The 23,161-nt window shown below is 47.1% G+C and overlaps 1 pseudogene; it reads right to left on the reverse strand.

Moving 5' to 3' along the window:
• Nucleotides 1-17,486: 17,486 nt before the first annotated feature.
• On the reverse strand, nucleotides 17,487-22,605 carry LOC123102412 (probable mediator of RNA polymerase II transcription subunit 19b; annotated as a pseudogene).
• Between the last annotated feature and the right edge of the window lie 556 nt (nucleotides 22,606-23,161).

The following is a 23,161-nucleotide window of genomic DNA, read 5'->3' on the forward strand; positions in this document are numbered from 1 at the left end:
CTTAAATCACACATACAGATCTCGGTGCTTAAGGTCGGCTTCAATGAAACAACCCACCATGTACTCCTACATGGCCTCTCATCGATACCTTTACCAAATCGTGTTCACCACACCACTCTCATTACCGACATAATCATTTCACTCTAGCCCATCACCCAGATGAACCAGACCTGACACGACTCTAAGCATAGCAGGCATAGCAAGGTAGGAACAACACATACATATGGCTCAATCAACTCCTACACATGCTAGTGGGTTTCATCTAGTTACTGTGGCAATGACAGGTCATGCAGAGGAAATGGGTTCAACTACCGTAACACACAGCAGTTTGAAACGCGTTGTCTTAATGCAGTAAAAGAGAGCAGGAGCGAGAACATAGGATTGTATCGATATGATCAAATGGTTGGTTGCTTGCCTGATGGTTCGATGCACTGATACGGTTCTTCGTTAGGGTAATCACGGTACTCCTCGGAGGCAGAACCTGTCGCAAAGGACACCGATACACAACCATCACCAAACAATGTGCAACAATATGATGCATGCATGAAACATGGCAATATGAGTGTGTTGGGCTAATGCAACTAAAACCAGAAGGGTTTGAACAAATTTGAATCAAAGATTCAAATTTCAAACTCAAGCATGGCCTTTTAAAGTGCTTTTCCTTGTTCTGCTTTAAACATCAATTTAACTTGTTTGATCATGCATGAAAATAGTACAGATGGATAGATTGGATTTTTCTGATCATTTTTCATATATAATTTGTCTGATTTGGAGTTATAGAATAAAAATTATGAATTTTTGAAGTTTAAATTATATTCTGGAATTTCCTGATTTAATTTAAATCCAGAAATATGTATATTGCGCCAGCATGACGTCAGCACGACGTCAGCGGTCAACTGCGGCTGGCTGGGGTCAAACCTGACGTGTGGGGTCCACACGTCAGTGACAGGGGGGTTTAATAGAGGTTAGTTTAATCCTAATTAAGGGTTAGTGGCGCTGGGGCCCACTGGTCAGTGTCAGGGGGGGTTAATTAACAGTGATTAGCACTAAGCTAACCACCTGGCCGACGGGGCCCATGCGTCAGCGACTCTGGGGGTCAAACCCCAGGTCGGACAAGTCAAACCCGCCGGCGGTTAGTCGCCGGCGAGGTCCGCGGCGTACATGTGCCCCGGGTTTCCTCTGTGGTGCTCCAAACGGCGTGCGGCTAGGTGCGTTGGAAAGCTAGCTCGATGGCGCGTCGGGCGGTGGCCATGGCTGGGCCTGGGGTGGCCGGAGTCGACGGCGGCGAGCTCGGCTGCGGCCGCCGGGGTTCGGTCGTGCACGGAAACGGGGTTGGAGCTCGAAGGCGAGCGAAGCAAGGCGCTAGGGATGCTCTACGGGGCCTTACGAACTTGTTGGACTCGCCGGGGTGACCAAATGGTCACCGGAGCTGCGTCGACGGCGAGCTCGGCGACGGCGGAGGTTCGGCCGTGGTGGGAACGGAGTTACGGCGCGGGAACGAGGGGGAGAAGAGAGGGAAACGGTGGCAGAGCTCACCGCGGTTGCAGCGGGCGTCGAAGCGGGCTCGGGGACGCACTGGAGACGGCGAATCGACGGCGATGGTGGTCGAAGCCCGAGGAGGAAGACGATTGCGACGGCGGCTCCACGGGGCGTCCGGCGTCTTGTGGCTTGACGGAGAGCTTCAGGGCGAGGGGGCAGAGCTCCTGCGCGAGTCGGGAAGGCGAGGGGAGGCCGGTGGCGGCGGCTATGGCGAACGGCGGCGATGGGTGCGTTCGGACACGGGAGAGAGAGAGCGAGGGGGAGGAGAGGAAGAACCGGGGGAGAGTGAGAGAGTACGGGGGGGCGTGGCGTCGTTCCAGGGCATCCAGATGAGGAGGGGGGAGGCAGGCAGGCAGGCGAGCCGGTGGCGTGGCGCGGTGGCGCGCGCGCGCGCCGGGCACACTCCCCTCCCTCTGTCGAGGACGAAGACGACAGAGGAGGAGGCGGGCTGGGCCGCCTGCTGGCTGGGCCGGCCAGCTACTGTTGGGCTGCACAGGGAGGAGCCCCAGGTAAGCTTCTCCCTCTTTATTTATTTTTGTTTTCTAATTTCTGTCATTTGTTTTGATTTAAATAAAATATTAAATCATTTTATTACCTTATGCCAATTTTTGCAGGAGCTAGATATATTATTCCAGAGCTCCCCAACAGGTGGCATAATTTTTGGACATATATTAATATATATAACTAATATATTTCCAATGCAAATATTTATGCATTAATTCCAAATGCCCAAAATAAATACCTATGAGCTCTTAAAAATATTGGTTTGATTTTTATCTCTGTCCAATATTTTCAGAGAGCAACATGAGCATTTTCTTGGACCCTTTTGGAGAAATTTTTATTTGGGTCATTTTCAAAAATGATTCTGAGGGTTTCACAAATCCCCATTTCAAGTTTCTGATGAAAGAGTAAACATGATGCAACACTCTAATGCATGACTAGCTAGGGTGTGACAAGCAGTGCATGGCCAGAGCCTGCGAACGCGTGCGCGGGGAGCTCGAGCGAGCGGGGGGGTGAGGCAGGGCGTGGCCGACGCACGGGCGACCAAGGAAGCGGACATCACAGAACAGGGGCACGACATCAAGGCTAGGTCGGGCTACAACGATGTGTGGGTGCAGAGGGAGGGGGAAGGAGATCGGGGCGCGGCTCACAGAGTGGTCGGATGGGGAGGGCAGTGGGCTCAGGGAGGAGTCGGGGCCGGTGTGCCGAGGTGGCGAGGCTCGACGGAGGCCTTCAGGGAGGAGGTCGGTGACGAGCGACGGAGGTGGTCCGGCGATGTGGTTGTGGCGATGACGGGCGACGGCGTCGGGTTGGCGACGAGTCGAGGCCGAGGCCGAGGCGCTCCAGGCGGCGGTGGAGGTGCACTGCGTCGAGAAGCCGGCCGACGACGGCGCTCTGGGCGGCGATGCCCAGATCGGGGCGGAGGGAGGAGTGGATCAGGTCGGGAGAGAGTGGGGAACGTGGGGGTAGGTTAGGCCTCGGCAGAGTGGGGAACGGTGGGAGGGGGAGTGGGTTAGTAGGTAGGGGGGTGGGCCGGCCTGGGGTTTGGCCTGGCTAGTAGCGGGGCCGAGTGGCCCAGTGGGGGGGTTTGTTTTATTCCCCCCTTTTTTTACCTTTTCATATTTTTCTTTTCTGTTTTAGTTTAGTCACACATTAATTTTTATTTAGCAAAATATATCTATAGCCCCGAAAATAATGTTTTCAAAACAATCCACTACTATAAAAAAAGTTTTACCCTGATATAAAATAATTTAGTATTTTATAAAATACCAAAGTCGTTCAAATAGTTGTTTTGCTACTGGTTAAATCATTTTAGTGCTTTTAATCTCTTTACAAAAATGTGGTTCCTCCACCATTAGTTATTATGAATTACTTGCTACATTTAGAACATTGTAGTTTTAGTGTTTCAAAACTTTTAATGTTTGACTTGATTTTCAAATTTGAATTTGGATCGATTTCGAACTAATGCGAGATTAACAATAGTAACCGAGGTGACATGGCATCATTAGCATGGAATTATTGTATCTTAATTATCCGGGCGTCACAATCGCGCCTCTGCTCGCGCCGCTGCCAGATCGAGCGGGCGAGGAGAGCGCTCGCGTTGACCGCGCCCACTCAAAGCCGCGGCCGAGCCCAGCTCTCCTCTGCTCCGGCCCGTAGGCCGAGGGTGAGCAGCCCCCTCGGAGTTTCCTTGTTGGGCTTCCTGTTCTGTTTCGGCCCGAGTGCCTGTTTTTTTCCTGAACAATTTTGCTAATTATCAGAGAATCGTAGTTTTTTGCAGAAAACCCCTCCATGTTCATGCATATAATAACTTCAGAACCGTGCATCGGATTAAAATAAATTATATATGAAACTTGCTTAGAATTTTGTGTAGATTAGTAATTTGCAACTTTCATCCTTGTTAAAAATGTTTAAAATTATGTTTGCTTATATTTTGCCTATTGCCATGTTAAAATGTTTTATTTCATAACTAAATAACCGTAGCTCCAAATTTAATAAACTTTACATGTAAATGGGGTAGAAAAATGCCTAGTTTAACATGGCGTACTTTTTTTGCATGTTTAATAACTCTAAAATTATGTTTAGGGCAGAACAGCACAGTCGGTGTCAAACCCGGCGGATCTCGGGTAGGGGGTCCCGAACTGTGCGTCTAGGCCGGATGGTAACAAGAGACAAGGGACAAGAAGTTTTACCCAGGTTCGGGCCCTCTCGATGGAGGTAAAACCCTACATCCTGCTTGATTAATATTGATGGTACGGGTAGTACAAGAGTAGATCTACCACGAGATCGAGGAGGCTAAACCCTAGAAGCTAGCCTATGGTATGATCGTTGATGTGTATGTCGTCCTACGGACTAAAACCCTTCGGTTTATATAGACACCGGATAGGGTTAGGGTTACATAGAGTCGGTTACAATGGTAGGAGATCTTCATATCCGTATCGCCAAGCTTGCCTTCCACGCCAAGGAAAGTCCCCCCCGGACGCGGGACGGAGTCTTCAATCTTGTATCTTCGTAGTCCAGGAGTCCGGTCGAAGGTATAGTTCGGCTATCCGAACACCCCCTAATCCAGGACTCCCTCAGTAGCCCCCGAACCAGGCTTCAATGACAATGAGTCCGGCGCGCAGATTGTCTTCGGCATTGCAAGGCGGGTTCTCCTCCAAATTCCGTGCACCTGTTTGAATAAAGTCCGGTTTCTTGTAGATGTTGCGCTCCTCGGCTTCTACACCCAATAATGGCCGCTTCCCACGTGTCAAACGAATATGAAAAGTCTGAGTGTTTTTACATTCACACCCCTAGCCGCGTAAATGAGCCGCCTTATTTAAGGGGACGAGGATTTAGATCCAATCCACACCTCCTCCCTTCCGCGAGTGTTCATCAGAGCGCATCCGACAAAGGTCCATTCCACCATGGCCAGCCGTCGCAACTCCTCCCCTCGCCCTTCCAGCCCTAAGCCTGGATATTGGGAGAGATGTTCAACCCCGCATAGCGAGCTAGTGGCGCTCCAGACCAAGGGATTTCTCCCCCTGGCCTATATGGTCCCGGTTCGAGCCGGTCTTGCCGTCTACAACGGCGGAGAGCAAGCAGAGAATGCCCCTAATCCCTCCAAAGGAGAGCGGGTGTGCCTTGTCCCTTACTTAATAAGGGGGCTCGGATTTCCAATCCACCCATTTCTCCGAGGGCTGCTGGAGTTCTACGGCCTCCAGCTACATCATCTCACGCCTGCCTCAATATTGCACATCGCGGGCTTTGTGGCCCTCTGCGAGCTGTTCTTGGGTGTTGAAGCTCATTTCGGACTGTGGAGTCGTGCCTCGTTCCAAGAAGGGGTCAATGTATCAAGTGGGCGGAGCCGAAGTGTGGCGCATCGCTGGGACCGGATATCTATCCGGAACCCCAAAGAAGGCGTCCGAAGACTGGCCCTCGGAATGGTTCTATATAGAAGACGTCCCGCTGCCGGATCCTGTCCGGATTGGCCTCCCTGAATTCAACGGTGCTCCCTTAAAGAAGCGCCTGAGCTCGCGCCCACGGAGCCCTCAGAGGGAAAGTGACAGGGACATCATTTACCTGATGGGCCGAATAAGATTGTTAGCTCATTCCGGACTAACCATGATCGGGGTCATGGTCGCATGCATCATGCGAGGGGTGCAGCCACTACAGTATAGAAGCCACCCCATGTGGGATTTCAACAGGAAGGACGACACCACCCACTACGGCCGTAAGGGGCCGGATTCGGCTGCGGCTCTAATAAAGACTTTGTCCGCTTTATACAAGGGAGAAGAGGAGGATTTTCTCCGCGTCGACCCAAAGGGTGGATTTTCCATGTACAATCCTCCAAGCTGGGTGAGTGGTCACATCTTGCCCATCCGTTTTATATCCCCATTGTTAAATATTCAATCTTAGTGATTTCGATGCAGGAACTGCGCCAGGCCGTCAAAGACATAAACAGCCCTTCTCCACAACCCGAGGACCCAGAACGGTCCCTCGACCCGGACTCTCAAGAGGATCCAGACCTTTCGGTGGATCTGATTGATGGAGTGTTCCATCAATTGAGCAAGGACAACGCCCTGGTGGCCATTGCGGCTGATTATCCTGGGCTAATTCCGGCCTCCCAGAAACGGGAGGCCGAACCTGCGGCGACAAGCCAACGAGGGGCCGCAGGGCCCAGTGGGAAGAAAAGAGGTGCAGTCCGGATCGGGGCGTCAGCGCAAAGGTATGGCGCACCCCCTTATTCCAGGTGTTATACCTTCAAGGCATATTAACACTTGTGCTCTCTTCAGGACAAAGAGACCTCGCCGAACTATATTCGGAGAGACCGCCAATCGCGCCTCCACCAGCCAGGCTCCAAAGCATGGCCCGGAAGCGGGGCCAAACACAAGGCGCACACCGGACGTTCCTCCGGTGGAGGATGTGGACGGATTGTCTGCCACCAACTATGAGGTGGAGAGTGCCATGAACCACAGGCGTCGCCGGACAATTCTTCGCGACGCTTGTTTCTCCCAAGAGGCGTTAGATGCCTTCAAGTCGGGAGATGCATACCTCCGTGCCGCTCAAGATGGTCTAGCCAGAGCCATGGAGCAATATGTAAAAGACATACGGGTAAGAAAATTTTGGTAATTATATATATACCAGTAGCCCCCAAGACTTGAAACAGTTAGAATAACTGATTTAAGGATCATTTGTGATGCAGGTTCTTACGGAAAAGAATTCCCTACTGTCCAAGGAGCTAGAAGAGTGCAAAGCCCAACTTGAGGCCGCACTAGCCGCTGCAGGGGAGCATAAGGAGACCCCCTCTAGTAATATACACTTCGAAAGATAGGTATTTTGCGAAGCACGGCTTTGGTGCGAATCTGACAAATAAATTGCAGATGGCGCCGGATTGAATCCGGAAAGGCAACACCTCCTACGCCAGCTAAAGGCTGGTGAGAGGGTGCTGCTAAAGGTGATGGGGGAGAAGAACAATCTCCAAGATGCCAACACCAAGCTGGACGTCGAGCTGAAAGATGTTCGTGCCCAACTGTCAGACTCCGTGAAGGAGAATCAGCGGCTTCGGCGCGACATATTTAGTAAGTGCTTGAGCGAACCTTTTGAAATAAAGTTCGGCGGGGAAGTCGACTAACAGAGCAATGTCTGTAGGTATGCTAACAGGTCGTCCTGCAGAGGAGATGTCTGGTTCGACGGGTGACCTTCTTCCTGAGCTCTCGCAACTGCTCGATCGAGTTCGGCAGGCGATGTGAGGCGTCGCCCAGGCCATGTGGCCATCCGTCTCCATGCCCGAAGGTCTTGGAGAGCTTGCGGAGCAGCTAAAGGGAGCACGGTGGCGCTTCCGATTATGGAAGATATCAGCCTGCCGTCAAGGCGCTAGGGAGGCCTGGGCCATGGTAAAGACGCGGTACGCAAAGGCTGACCCCAACCACATGGCCGAGGTCGGTCCTGTAGGGCCCGATGGGAAGGAGATCCCTGTAAGCTTAGTATACGGCCAAGTAGAGTTGGCCGCAAAGTATTCCCAGCAGGACTGTAAATTAGACAGCCTGTTAGATGGCATTGAAGAGGAATACAACCAGTCAAAATGACTATGTAATTTAATTGACATTTATAATGCCTTCTAGCCAGATTGTAGATCATTTATCATGGCCGACCTTTTCGCTTCAGCCTCGGGACCTGACGGTCCGAAGTGTGTCCGAATTCCCATGCGGTTATATAGGAACCGGGGAATGCATGGAGACCAGGCGTAGTGGTCATTAGGGCGTGAACAGACAAGTGCCCGACTAGGTATGTTATATTACATGGTTAGTAAGAAACATCTTCCAGGGAGAATAGTTCCGTTAGGGGTTCCTTTCCCTGGGAGGCATGCCCTAAGGTGCATGTCTAGGCTGCGAAAAGAAATGCAGGAAAAACATCTGGGGGCGTATAGATAAAAATAAAAAAGATCATCTTTAGTTCACTGACCGAATATTCCCTTAAGAACGCTAGCTTTCGGCTTCACCCAGTCTGAGGTACACGTCCGGCTGACCCGGCAGTAACAATCGCAGAGGTGCTCCCTTTACCACCTAGCCGAACAATCGGGAACGTAGGGGTAAGCACAGGAGCCAGGCAACCCAACTTGGCCAAAACTTAAGTCATATCGATGCATATAATGGTGAATAAAAGGTACATGCGGAAGTGTGACACATGTGTTGGGCATGAAGCCTGCATGAATAAGCTTCTGTTTAAAGAAGCCCCCAGGTTTAATGAGCGTGGATAGCGCGTCACTTTATGAGCCTTTAGAGGCTATAAGAGAGAGAGAGAGAGAGAGAGAAGAAGAGAAATGTAAGACAGAAAATATGAAAAATGGACAGAGGAAGAAGACGAACACAGAGTCCAGCGCTACGCATAGAATCTTCTGAGACGGGCTGCGTTCCATGGGTTTGGCTCGAGTTGGTTATCCGATGCATCCCGCAGGCGGTACGCTCCACCAGTCAGGACTTGGTCAATTATGAAGGGACCTTCCCACTTGGGCTTGAGTTTGTCCTTTTTCTTGTCCGGTAGTCATAGAACTAATTCGCCAATGTTGTAATTTTTGGCCCGTACTTCTCTGCTTTGGTATCTTCGAGCCTGTTGTTGATAGAATGCGGAACGGGCTTTTGCCACGTCACGCTCCTCCTCCAATGCGTCCAAGCTGTCCTACCGATCGAGCTCGGCTTCTCTTTCTTCGTACATGCGCACTCGAGGTGAGTCATGAATTATGTCGCAAGGCAAAACTGCCTCTGCGCCGTACACCATAAAGAATGGTGTGTATCCGGTGGTGCGATTCGGCGTGGTCTGCAGCCCCCAGAGTACGAAGTCGAGCTCCTCTACCCAGTGCGTGTTTGATTCCTTGAGGGACCGCACTAATCTGGGTTTGATGCCGCTCATTATAAGACCATTTGCACGTTCGACCTGGCCGTTAGTTTGTGGGTGATAGACGAAAGCATAATCGAGCTTGATGCCCATGTTTTTGCACCTGAGTTTTACCTCGTCGGCCGTGAAGTTCGTGCCGTTATCAGTGATGATGCTGTGGGGGACGCCATAATGGTGTACAACCCCGGATATAAAGTCTATCACCGGTCCGGATTCGGCCGTCTTAACAGGCTTGGCTTCTATCCATTTGGTGAACTTATCCACCATGACCAGTAAGTATTTTTGCTTGTGGGTTCCGCCTTTAAGGGGTCCAACCATGTCAAGCCCCCAGACCGTGAAGGGCCAAGTAATGGGGATAGTTTGGAGGGCGGTGGGTGGCATATGGCTTTGGTTTGCAAAGAGCTGGCAACCGGTGCATCGTTGGACTAAGTCCTGAGCGTCTGCCCGGGCCGTCGGCCAATAAAAGCCCGTACGGAAGGCCTTGCTTACAAGGGACCGGGCTGCAGCGTGATGACCGCCGAGTCCGGCGTGAATTTCAGCTAGGAGGTTCCGCCCCTCCTCTTCGGAGATGCACCTTTGAAGGACTCCGGTAGTGCTTTTCTTATAAAGCTCTCCCTCGTGGACTCTGTAGGCTTTGGATCGCCACACTATGCAGCGTGCCTCATTTTGGTCCTCGGGAAGTTCCTGCCTAGTAAGGTAGGCGAGGAATGGTTCTGTCCATGGGGCGATGACGGCCATTATTACGTGGGCTGAGGGTGTTATTTCATTGGCAGAGCCTCCGATTGTGTCAGAATGCTCGGTGTCGGGCAGTGCGGTTGGGTCCAGGCTGTTATTGTTCGGCTTCCCTTCCCATACTACGGATGGCTTGAACAGCCTCTCCAAGAAGATGTTGGGGGGGACTACATCGCGTTTTGCGCCGATGCGTGCCAGGACATTTGCCGCCTGATTATTTCCGCGGGCTATATGGTGAAATCCAAGCCCCTCGAACCGACCTGACATTTTTAGGATGGCGTTGCGGTAAGCTGCCATTTTTGGATCCTTGACATCGAAGTCTCCATTTATTTGGGATATTGCGAGGTTCGAGTCCCCACGCACCTCTAGGCGTTGGATGCCCATGGATACTGCCATGCGGAGACCATGTAAAAGGGCCTCATATTCGGCTGCATTGTTGGAGTCCGTGTACATAATCTGTAGTACGTATTGAACTGTGTCTCCTGTGGGGACGTCAAAACGACGCCAGCCCCCAGTCCGGCCAACATCTTGGAGCCGTCGAAATGCATGATCCAGTTGGAATATGTGTCGTACTCTTTAGGGAGTTCGGCCTCCGTCCATTCTGCGACGAAGTCGGCCAAGACTTGCGACTTGATGGCTCATCGTGGCTTGTAAGTTATGTCGAACGGGAGAAGCTCAATGGCCCATTTTGCAATCCAGCCCGTTACGTCACGGTTGTTTATAATATCGTTAAGTGGTACTTCCAAGGCTACTGTTATTGAACACTCTTGAAAGTAGTGCCGTAGCTTTCGGGACGCCATGAATACCGCGTACGCAATCTTTTGATAATGCAGGTACCATGATTTGCAGGGAGTCAGGACGGTGGACACATAATAGACCGGCTTTTGAAGAGGGAATTTGTGTCCGTCCGCTTCTCGTTCGATGACGAGCACTGCGCTTACAACCTGATGTGTTGCTGCAATGTATAATAGCATTGGTTCGCCAATGTTTGGCACGGCCAGGACTGGGTTTGTTGCCAGTATGGCTTTTATTTCGTCGAGTCCGGCTGTGGCTGCATCTGTCCATTTGAAGTGTTCGGTGCGCCGAAGGAGGCAGTAAAGGGGTAGGGCCTTTTCCCCCAAGCGGGAGATAAAGCGGCTTAGAGCCGCCACGCATCTGGTTAACTTTTGTATTTGTTTGAGGTCCTTTGGGATATCCAGTTGAGACAGAGCTCGGATCTTGGCTAGATTTACTTCAATTCCTCTACCGGATACAATGAAGCCCAAGAGCTTTCCGGCTAGAACGCCGAAAACGCATTTTTCCGGGTTGAGCTTGATGTCGTATGTTCGGAGGTTATCAAATGTGAGCCTCAAGTCGTCTACTAGAGATTCAACATATCTTGTTTTGACGACCACATCATCTACATATGCCTCCACTGTTTTGCCGATCTGGCTTGCCAGACATGTCTGAATCATGCGCTGATATGTTGCACCGGCGTTTTTGAGCCCGAAGAGCATCATGTTGAAGCAGAATGGCCCGTATGGTGTGATAAATGCCGTTACGGCTTGGTCTGGTTCTGCCATCTTGATTTGATGGTAGCCAGAATATGCGTCGAGGAAACACAACGAATCGTGTCCTGCAGTAGCATCGATAATTTTGTCGATGTGGGGGAGGGGGAAGGGATCCTTTGCGCAAGCCTTGTTAAGGTCTTTAAAATCAACACACGGGCGCCAGGATTTGTCCTTCTTTGGTACCATCACCAGGTTTGCTAGCCAGTCCGGATGTTTTATATCTCTGATGAATCCGGCCTCCAATAGCTTTGCTAGCTCCTCTCCCATGGCCTATCTCTTAGGTTCGGAAAAACGCCGAAGAGCCTGTTTGACAGGTTTGAATCCTGCTTGGATATTTAAGCTGTGCTCGGCCAGCCTACGTGGGATTCCTGGCATGTCTGAAGGGTGCCAGGCGAAAATGTCCCAGTTCTCTCGTAGGAACTCTCGCAATGCGGCGCCGACATCAGGGTTTAACTGTGCCCCGATGGAAGCTGTTTTATCGGGGTCCGTTGGATGGACTTGGAATTTGACTATTTCGTCCACCGGTTTAAAGGAGGTGGACTTGGATCTTTTGTCGAGTACCACATCGTCCCTGTTCACCGTAGAGCGCAGCGCAATCAGCTCCTCAGCCGCTAGGGCTTCGGATAGTGCCTCAAGGGCCAGTGCGACTGTCTTGTTTTCGGCGCGGAGTGCTATGTTCGGATCACTAGCGAGAGTGATGATCCTGTTAGGCCCGGGCAGCTTGAGCTTCATGTACCCATAATGGGGTATTGCTTGGAAGATTGTAAATGCTTCCCGCCCTAGCAGAGTGTGATAACCGCTGCTGAACGGAGCCACCTGGAATGTGACCTCTTCGGACCTGTAATTATCTGGCGTGCCGAACACCACATCTAGTGTGATTTTTCCTGTACAGCGCGCCTCCCGACTGGGGATTATTCGTCGAAAGGTTGTGCTTCTTCGCTCAATGCGGTTCCAGTCTATTTCCATTTTTTGAAGAGTCTCCTCGTAAATGAGGTTCAATCCGCTGCCGCCGTCCATGAGTACCTTGGTAAGACGAAAGCCGTCCACTATTGGACTGAGGACCAATGTGGCTAGTGCTCGGGCTGTTCGGAATTTAGGTTCATCACTGGCGTTAAAGGTAATAGATGTATCATTCTATGGGTTTATTGTTGCTACTAGGTAGACTTCGGCAAGGCTGTGGAGTGTCCTTTTTCGCATATTATTTGATGCGAATGTCTCAAAGACTGTTAATACCGTATTGGTGTCTCTGGGGTGGCTTTCTGTGGCCTCCGGAATTAGGAGATTTTCGCCAATTTTGGCCACCTGCCGGAGTATCCAACATGCTCTGAGGCTGTAAGTTGGTGTGGCGTCCTCTGTACTGTGAATTTTACAGGGTCCATTAAGCCATCCTTCCAGTACGGTTCCATGCCCTGTAGAGGGTTTTTGCTTTTTAGTGCTTGACCCGGGTGAGTGATGATGCATCCTTTTATTTCAGACTGGGTTTGTATTCAGGGCCGGATTGTCCTAAAATTTTATTTCGGTTTTCCAGGCGCTTTCCATCACACAGTACTTTCGTACGATGGACGCCAAGTCAGCGAAGCATGTAATATCACGGCGACTTATGCCATTGAGTATTCCCTTGTCCATGCAATTTTCGCAGAAGATTGAGATTGCATCTTCCTCACAGTAGTCCCTTAGCCTGTTCTTAACTAAGAGGAATCTGGCCCAGTAATGATGTACTGTTTCGTCGGGGTCTTGCCTGATTTTGGACATATCGCATATGTTGGGGTGGGTGGGTGGAATTAAATCCGAAGTCTCGCCCCATCTAAGGCTCAGAGGCCAAGGAATTTCTGAACTCGGCAATTTGGATTCCTGGATGTTGTCTAATGAATCCAGCCCGTCGCCTGACTCTAAGTTCAGGTCTTGAGTGATATCCTCCCCTCCGCGGGTATCCGGCTTGGAGGGATCGGGAATCCGGACGTAGCGAGTCCTTAAGATAGATGAAGGGTCGCCGCACTGTCCCTCTACCACGGCAACATGATGGGTGACTTGGGGAGAGTTAATCTCTCTCAGATCGGTTTTAGACCCAATCTAGTCGTAATCCGTAGCGACTCCCAGGGCGGCGAAGCGATCCAAGAGCTCGTTTATGGAGGAAAGCTCTATTGGATCTAACTGCTCGGCGAGTTCCGAGTTGACATGAAGATTGTTTTCGATGGCTCGAGAGGTCATCATCGGCGCAGAAGCCGAACAGGCGGTCATAAGAAAGCCACCTAACCGGAGGGTTTGGCCGACAGCCAAAGCTCCCTTAGCAACGGTGCCGTCTTTAAAGACGGGGCGTGGCATCCTTCCTAATGGCGACGACACAGAGGAACTCTCAATGAAAGCACCATTGTCGGTGTCAAAACCGGCGGATCTCGGGTAGGGGGTCCCGAACTATACCCTCGGCCGGACTCATGGACTACGAAGATACAAGATTGAAGACTCCGTCCCGCGTCCGAGGGGGGGGGGACTTTCCTTGGCGTGGAAGGCAAGCTTGGCGATACGGATATGAAGATCTCCTACCATTGTAACCAACTCTATGTAACCCTAACCCTATCCGGTGTCTATATAAACCGAAGGGTTTTAGTCCGTAGGACGACATACACATCAACGATCATACCATAGGCTAGCTTCTAGGGTTTAGCCTCCTCGATCTCGTGGTAGATCTACTCTTGTACTACCCATACCATCAATATTAATCAAGCAGGACGTAGGGTTTTACCTCCATCGAGAGGGCCCGAACCTGGGTAAAACTTCTTGTCCCTTGTCTCCTGTTACCATCCGGCCTAGACGCACAGTTCGGGACCCCCTACCCGAGATCCACCGGTTTTGACACCGACAAGCACCAAATTCATAATATGCATATGGGGATTTTTCCGGACTTGTTGCTTGTTGTTCCGGCCTCATTTAAACTTACGTAGATAGGTAGTTTTGTTATGCTTCACCTCTTGCCATGCTAACCAACATTTAATATTGTTGAGTACCTAAAACGAGAGAGAACTAAATAATTGATGTGGTGTTTCGTCAATATGCAACTCGTTGTATGTTGAGCTCCACTTAATTTGTAGTATTGTTTGTTGCACTTCGCCATGCCATGCCTCATGTGAACCAGACATGCATCATACTTGGTTGCGCATCATGGCATGTTTATGTGATGGTTGTTTACTATGTTGCTTGCTTCTTTCCGGGTTGCTTCTCTCGTTAGCTTCGGTTTCATTTCGGAGTTGTGAGGATCCGTTCGACTACGTCCGCTTGTCTTCTTCATGGACTCATTCGTCTTCCTTGCGGGATCTCAGGCAAGATGACCATAGCCTCGAAACCACTTCTATCTTTTCTTGCTAGTTGTTCGCTCTATTGCTATGTCGCGTTACCTACCACTTGCTATATCATGCCTCTGATATTGCCATGTCAAGCCTCTAACACACCTTTCCTAGCAAACCGTTGTTTGGCTATGTTACCGCTTTGCCCAGCCCCTCTTATAGCGTTGCTAGTTGCAGGTGAAGCTGAAGTTTGTTCCATGTTGGAACATGGATATGTTGGGATATCACAATATCTCTTATTTTAATTAATGCACCTATACACTTGGTAAAGGGTGGAAGGCTCGGCCGTATGTCTGGTGTTTTGTTCCACTCTTGCCGCCCTAGTTTCCGTCATACCGGTGTTACGTTCCTTGATTTTGCGTTCCTTACACGGTTGGGTGTTTTGGGAACCCCTTGACAGTTTGCTTTGAATAAAACTCCTCCAGCAAGGCCCAACCTTGGTTTTACATTTGCCTCACCTAGCCTTTTCCCCTTGGGTTTCCGGAGCCCGAGGGTCATCTTTATTTTAACCCCCCCCCCAGGCCAGTGCTCCTCTGAGTGTTGGTCCGAACCGAGTAGACTGCGGGGGCACCTCGGGGCAACTTGAGGTTTGGTTTTACTCGTAGGATGTCTCATTCGGTGTGCCCTGAGAACGAGATACGTGCGACTCCTATCGGGATTTGTCGGCACATCGAGCGGCTTTGCTGGTCTTGTTTTACCATTGTCGAGATGTCTTGTAACTGGGATTCCGAGTCTGATCGGGTCTTCCTGGGAGAAGGAATATCCTTTGTTTACCATGAGAGCTTGTGATGAGCTAAGTTGGGACACCCCTGCAGGGTTTTGAACTTTCAAAAGTCATGCCCGCGGTTATGGGCAGATGGGAATTTGTTAATGTCCGGTTGTAGAGAACTTGACACTTAACTTAATTAAAATGCATCAACTGCGTGTGTAGCCATGATGGTCTCTTTCGGCGGAGTCCGGGAAGTGAACACGGTTTTGGAGTTATGCTTGCGCGTAAGTAGTTTCAAGATCACTTCTTGATCACTTTTAGCTTCTCGACCGTGCGTTGCTTCTATTCTCGCTCTTATTTGCGTATGTTAGCCACCATATATGCTTAGTGCCTGCTGCAGCTCCACCTCACCACCCCTTTCCTACCCATAAGCTTAAATAGTCTTAATCTCGTGGGTGTGAGATTGCTGAGTCCTCGTGGCTCACAGATACTTCCAAACAGTTGCAGGTGCCGATGATACTAGTGCAGATGACGCAACCAAGCTCAAGTGGGAGCTCGATGAAGATCATGTTCGTTGTTTTGTTTCGTTTCCTGTTGATCAGTAGTGGAGCCCAGTTAGGACGATCGGGGATCTAGCATTTGGGGTTGTCTTCTTTATTTTGGTTCCGTAGTCGGACGTTGATTGTATTCTGGATGATGTATGTTTAACTTGTATTTGTGTGAAGTGGCAATTGTAAGCCAACTCTTTATCCCCTTCTTATTCAGTACATGGGATTGTGTGAAGATTACCCCTCTTGCGACAAACCTACCATGCGGCTATGCCTCTAAGTCGTGCCCCGACACGTGGGAGATATAGCCGCATCGTGGGTGTTACAAGCGCTGGTGGAGTGGCTAGTTTTTTTTTTCTTCCTTCACTTCACTATGAAGCACTCACAACTATTGTATACAACAAAGATCAACTTCACGCATGTTGAACTTATGGGTTGATGTTGTGCTACCAACACACCTTCATGTAGAGAGACTTAGCCCAACAACATAGTCGCGATAGGGGCGTCCAACTCGACAACATGTCTGGGTTGCTTGATCCATGGCAGAAGGTGTCCCTGCGCTCAGCGTTGGGAATGACGAAGCTATGTCCAACCATGGACGCGAATGCCGATTCACAGGCTACCCCCAACCTAGCCCCTTGGCTCCAATGGATGGAGGTTGACCTTGGTGATCTCCTGGCTCAGTCCACATTGCTGCTACGCTAGCCCTGATCGACCATCGCGGGTATGCTATCAGCCTGTTGTCACCAAGAGGTTGTCCTTGGGACAAGAGGCAGGCATCGAGGTCCGCAAGGTGCTATCCCACAAACGACCACAATGATGTTGCTTGTGCCGATGATGATGATCTGCAGGTCCATAAAGCCAAGTGCCACGTCCTTCCCCTTCCCTTGGATTTGAGGCTATCATCGAGGACAGAGGCTTAATAAAAGATGAGAAAACTAGTGGTATGGCATCATGAATTGAAGAAAAGAAAGTAGACCATGAAGATTTGTAGCCTATATTGGAGAACTAAGAAACAAACCTCCCTTTAATATTAAAACTAATATATATAGGGATATAAGGTAGAGATTTGTTTGAAAATTGTTTAACCGCATGCTTCCAAAAATCATGTGCTACAGTGCATGTTGATACGTCTCCGACATATCTATAATTTTTTATTATTCCATGCTATTATATTATCAATCTTGGATGCTTTATATGCATTTATACACTATTTTATATCATTTTTGGGACTAACCTATTAACCCAGTGCCTGATGTCGCTAGAAATTGCGTTGGTATTTCCCCAATGAGGAAGGAATGATGCAACACATCTACGGTAAGTATTTCCCTCAGTTATGAAACCAAGGTATTAATCCAGTAGGAGGACCAAGCCAAGCTATGTAAATGGTATCTGCACACAAAGAACAAATACTTGCAACCCGATGCGTAAGAGGGGTTGTCAATCCTTCTTGGTAAAAGATCGGTAAATAGATAGATTGGTAGATGCAAATAGAATAACGACAAATAAAATTCAGCGAGGTATTTTTTGGTTTTTGATAATATAGATTTGAAATAAAAGATGCAAATAAAGAAAAGGCAAATAATGATGTAGATCTGAAAGTATATGATGGGAAAATAGACCCGGGACCATAGATTTCACTAGTGGCTTCTTTCAAAAAATAGCACACGGTGGGTAAACAAATTACTGTTAGGCAATTGATAGAAGATCAAATAATCATGACGATATCTAAGGCAATGATCAAATAATTAGTGTATTAAGTTCATGAAGAAACGAAGTAATGCAATAAGAACGGTGATATGATGTAGACAAGATCTACTAATGTAAGAATAGCCCCCATCCAGTTATCCTTAATAGAAATGATACATGCGTATCTTGCTGCCCCTTCCTCGACTCCATCATGCAAGGCGAAGAACGTCGCCCAGAAGATGCGGTGACGCTAGCAGTGAGAGAGGGAAGCTGCGGCGGCGATGCAGGGAGGTGCGAACATGGAAGAACACTGATTAGATGTCCGATACAATCCATCAAACACAATAAGCGTCGCTAGAAGGGTGCTTGCTGTGTGTGTCCACGTAAGCATTGGTGTTACTATTTGTCTCGCGCTGTCCACTTCGTGTATGAGACAAAAAATAATCGGCGGTTTGCTTCCTTCGCTGCCCAACCAGGCCACCACGTCGTTCGCTTTGGCTAGAAGAAAGAGAAATGACACATCATTGAAAAGAAGACCTCCTCGCCCTCCTCTCTCTCTCACACACACACACTCTCTCTCTCGGTAGGTCAACCCCTCTAGAATGACACATAACTGCAAAGAAGACCCCCACATCCAAACAAGAAGAAGTCGACCCACAACCCAAATAAAAATCTCAACAAGTAAACCCAACACGCACTCGTGAGTGATGGACAAATGAGGAACACCTGTGACGCTGAGATTCATGCAAGATCAGATAGCCACAAAATTCAACCAAAAGCCAAATAAAAAACAGATGACTGATTTTTAGAAAAAGTGTATAAAAATAGAACATCGGTGCTAGCAAGATTTAAGAAACCAGCGCGAGTAATTTAGGAGATGGGACACATTCTAACAACAATTATACTTGCTAGATTTTTCATAGCATTTCAAAGCTTGAATCACATGCTACGACATTATGTGAAGATTCGCTATTTGATTAGGACAGTAATTTCTATCCACACTTCTAAGGAAAATAATACAAAGGAGGTAATTGCAGCTCCCTCCACATTTTCGCATTCGGGCTTGGGACCGGCAAAGGTAGTGTTAAACCACAACAATACAAACCACAAGTTATAAAACACCAATCATTCAGCAAAGCATACATGCCACACCATCAAGGAAATTCAATACACACAGTCACACAAGCACACACAGTCACACAAGCACACACACAATCAAGCGCTTGCACACAAGAAACAGACAAAGAAACAGACGTAGATAGGGGCACATCACACACAGAGTCACACACACACACACACACACACACACAATGTAGCATTGCACACAAGAAACAGACATAGATAGGGGCACATCACACACACAATGTAGCACTTGCACACAATAAACAGACATAGATAGGGGCACATCACATAGACAGTCACAAACACAATGGAGCACGTGCACACAAGAAATGGAAAGAAACAGACATAGATATAGGAGCAAAAATAGAAAGCTAAAACATGTAAGACCTAAGTAAACTCAGAAAGTTAAGGCTCTTCCTCCTTTAGAAAATAAATTCTGGGAAACAATGTCCGCTTTGTGTTTTTCAAGGACTTACTTTCTTTAGGATGAGCTGCACCAACTTTTAATTTCAGATGATAAATTTGGAATTAAACCCTTACCATCACCATCACCCTCATCATCCTCGTCATCTGAATCATAACTAGCAAGACCAATAAGAACACCTTTAGGAGAACTTAGCCCAGTACCATCAGAACGACCAGTAGAGCTAACATTGTTTGGCTTAGCAAGGACTACAACTTTAGCTGTGGTCTTCACTTTTGATTCTCCCAGACCAAGCTCCTTTGAGCTAGAGACACCAGTGGTCTCATTTGCTGCAACACAGAGTCGATAATCAGCAATGTAATTTACATATTTACATTAAGTTTTAGTACAATTCACTCACGTTCAGCTGATGAATCATCTTCATTCATAACTTTGGTTGCGATCTCATTAAAAAGATCATCCGTAACCTGGAATGACAAAAGTACAAAAGTAAGAAATGGCAGTCTTGCTGAACTTAGAACAGAAGTACATGTTCTACTAAACCTAGCTAAATAAGTCCATGCAATGACAAACCTTCAGAAGAACTTCTATCAACACACGTTTAATTTCCTTGTTGATTGCTGCCATCCATGCCGCTTCGACTTCAACCTGCAAATGATTCAAGTCCAGTACATCGAATTGAAATGAGGGCCATGTTAATATCCAAGTCGAATATGCACAGGAACAAAAAGGATTAACTTTTCAGTAACTAACATCCTATGTTTCCATCAGATCCGAAAGAAGTGAACATGTGTACAGATGAAAAAAGACACTGCTCGATAAAAATGATTACAGGAACTAGGAGATTTGCCAGTACAATAATACAGTATGACAAGCACTAAAGTCTCAAGTAAATGATATCCAGGTTGCTTCAGTGACAAATCTGGAAAAAAATTGACACATAGCCATGCCATTTCTCTCACCATTATGAAATCACTGTTCTTCATAAATTACTATATAAACATTAAAAAAATAGATGGTAGTAGGTAAATTATTTAGTTTCTCAAAGCCACCAGGCACTAACCTCCACTCAGTCTAACAGCCCAACCTTTCTATCATGATTAAATTAGTTCACTTTGATTTACAAAAGTTGTCCAAATATTACTATGCATTTAAAGTCTGCCACAATACTAGTACTTAGCTTTAAACCCATTAACTTGGACATGGTACTATTCGTACTGAAATAAATCATTAGGAGCAGATTTTTGCATGCAAGTGAATCACAATAGGGCAGATTAATAGTGTAATATGCACTACACTAATAATTAGACCATAAGAAGAAGCCCATCGCTAGTGTCCCATATGTCCTGCAAATTATTTATACCTTGGCACCACTTATAAACAAGTAATGTGGAGGTGGTTCTGAATCAGCAGGCCTTATACAATTTGGGAAGACGTAACGTGTGTCCCCTTCATACCACAAGTATTGGACAATTTTGTCTGCAGCATCACATCAGTAATTTCTCAAGAGGCTCAATTTCATATACCGGGATCAGGTAGCTATACAGATCCATAAATTAAATACCAAATTCTCCTTTAAAAGCACGCCGAGTAAGAAGATGCCGTTTTATGCTTGAGAATTTCCTTGACTCCAGCCAATGGAACGTGGTTAATAAATAGGACGCTTCCCATGTCGAATATCATGCCGACGCCGGCGCGCTTCAGTAGGATCCAAAACTAGCCACATAAAACATACAATAATATGAACACAACGCAAAAGCACACACAATAGAAAAAATAAATCAAGCAATAATTGTGAAGGTTATAGAGGGTGCAGATCATTAAAGAGTTGCAAATGGCATACGATGATTTCAAAAGAAACATCATTGAGTAAACTGTGAGTGGTTTTTTTTAAGTCATTATGCTCCAATTAATCACCATATCTTATGGTCAAAGTGCAACGTAAACTGAAAACAGTAAACGACTAGTGACTACATTATGAATTGATATGATGTAAGTCAGACCTAACCAGATCATGCCATATAGTATATAGTAAAGAAAGTCAGCAGGCCCATCATGACTGATATATTAATACCACTAGAGATGCCAATCAAAGGAAATATCTAACTATACTTCTCAAGTCAAGTGAGACTGACAAAATGAAACTGGCCCAGGTCCAAAACTGATGGTGTACATAAAGTAATGTCCGGGCAACCGTGCCTAACATCACATATTGTACAGATGCAGACAAAATCAAATCAGACTAATATTGGCAAAGTCAGGCAAAAGGCAGATCTTATTCACTTGAATGTCTAATAAATAATTCGCCAAATGTTAAAATATTCATCATTTAGGCTCCAAACAATAAAATAAAACTCTTAAGTTGACCTAAAAACACAAGCTCACTATGCAGCTTAAATCTGAAACATTTCAATTCATGTTTCACCGAGAGACAGAATTAAGAAAAGAATTTATGCATCTACCCAACAGCAAATAGAAGTTCAAGAAGCACGTACCAATTGATCTGCAGCGGGTCTGGTGACGGAAACCTTTAGAGCCTCCTTCTAACAGAATATGACACTGATTGACAGTAGAAGTAAGAAGAAAACTGTAGCTAACTAAGTCCATTACCCATCTCATCGGTTTTGGAACTCTTATGTTGTCATAGATAAGTCATGTTAACAGACCAACAAAATGTGCTGCAAGGAAATTTGTTGTACCAAGAAGCAAATAATAATTGTATATCACCTTGCTTTTTTTGTGCTTATGCACGTCTGCCGAGTCCTCTGTCCCCTCATGCTTCCTCTTCTGAACAATTTGCGGACATGTAAAGTATGGCTAAGTGATGAGTAAGACTTGGAGATACTTTAGTTTTAAACATAAAGAAAATACAGCAACCTTCTCATGATGCTTATCCTTTTTCTTATCCTTGTCCTTGTCTTTGTCTTTAGACCGATCCTTATGTCAATGTTTGTGCTTCTTATGCTCCATGTCTTTATCTTTGTCTTTGTGCTTTTTATGTTTTTTCTCTTTGTCCTTAGACTCACTTTTCGGTTTGCCCGAAATAGTAGGTATGCCTTTTTCCGCCTGTCAATTGGTTTAATTGTTAAGTGTGATAGGAAAATGGAATAACAGCATAAAGCAAGTGGGATGGAAAAAATGATCTTACAGAGGGTAAATCTACTGGAGCAGTTTCTCGAAGCTGAAATGCTTGCCCCAGTGTTTCCATATCAAAGGGCTGAATATAAGCATGCCTATCCCTTAAGTATTCTAAACGAGTTGATCTAGCTTCATTCCTTCTCCTTTCCGAATTTCAGTGTCCCCCACAACATTGTGAAGGTAATGTGTATCTGAGATTGAAAGGGCAAAGGCCTCTTGCAAAAGAAATCATGGTGCGGCTGTAATTTGTACTGACTTATTAAATCAACAGCACCAGTGAGCTCCCTAGGTCCTGAAATGGAAAGAGTCATATTATGGATTACCGGCATTGCATATAACCAAGGCAATTTGGAGAAGGGTGCACATCAAGAACCCATGCCAAGAAAATGCACTCATGCATACAAGTACAATGGGCACTTATTTCTCTAGTAGGGTCCAACAAAGTAGCTTATCATGGGCACAACAGACAATGTGGTTGCTCAACATATAAACAAAAAAATGTCCACATGAGGAAATTTTGGCGATTCCAGAGATGCTGTGAGCTTAAGGTATCAAAAGTAGGACAAAGATTGGCTGTCCAAGTTTAAACGTCGAATCTATATTTCTTGCATAATATTTTGCTGATGGTTACAAGTTAACAATCATAACTACAGTAACAAAGAAGTACTTCTGTATACAAGTCGAATGGTATCAATTGTGTAACATGCTATTGGATTATTTATTATTGGTTAAAACTGAATCAGGGCGGTCAAAAGACATACCAGGAACATATTGAGTGACACTTCGAACAGATCAACCAGAAGATCCACCGCCAGAAGTAGCATCAGGATTATATTCAGAGTGACTTGGAACAGATCGACCAGAAGATCTAACGCCAGAAGGACTTTATAGGCAGCAGAAGAAAAAAAAGGAACACACCCGTACCACAAGAAGAGCCCAGAAAAATCGGCCCAAACAAACTGATATACAAACATGATACATGGCAAACAAGGAGAAAC

Source organism: Triticum aestivum, chromosome 5A (genome assembly GCF_018294505.1).
Source record: "Triticum aestivum cultivar Chinese Spring chromosome 5A, IWGSC CS RefSeq v2.1, whole genome shotgun sequence".
In the NCBI taxonomy this organism is placed as follows: Eukaryota; Viridiplantae; Streptophyta; class Magnoliopsida; order Poales; family Poaceae; genus Triticum; species Triticum aestivum.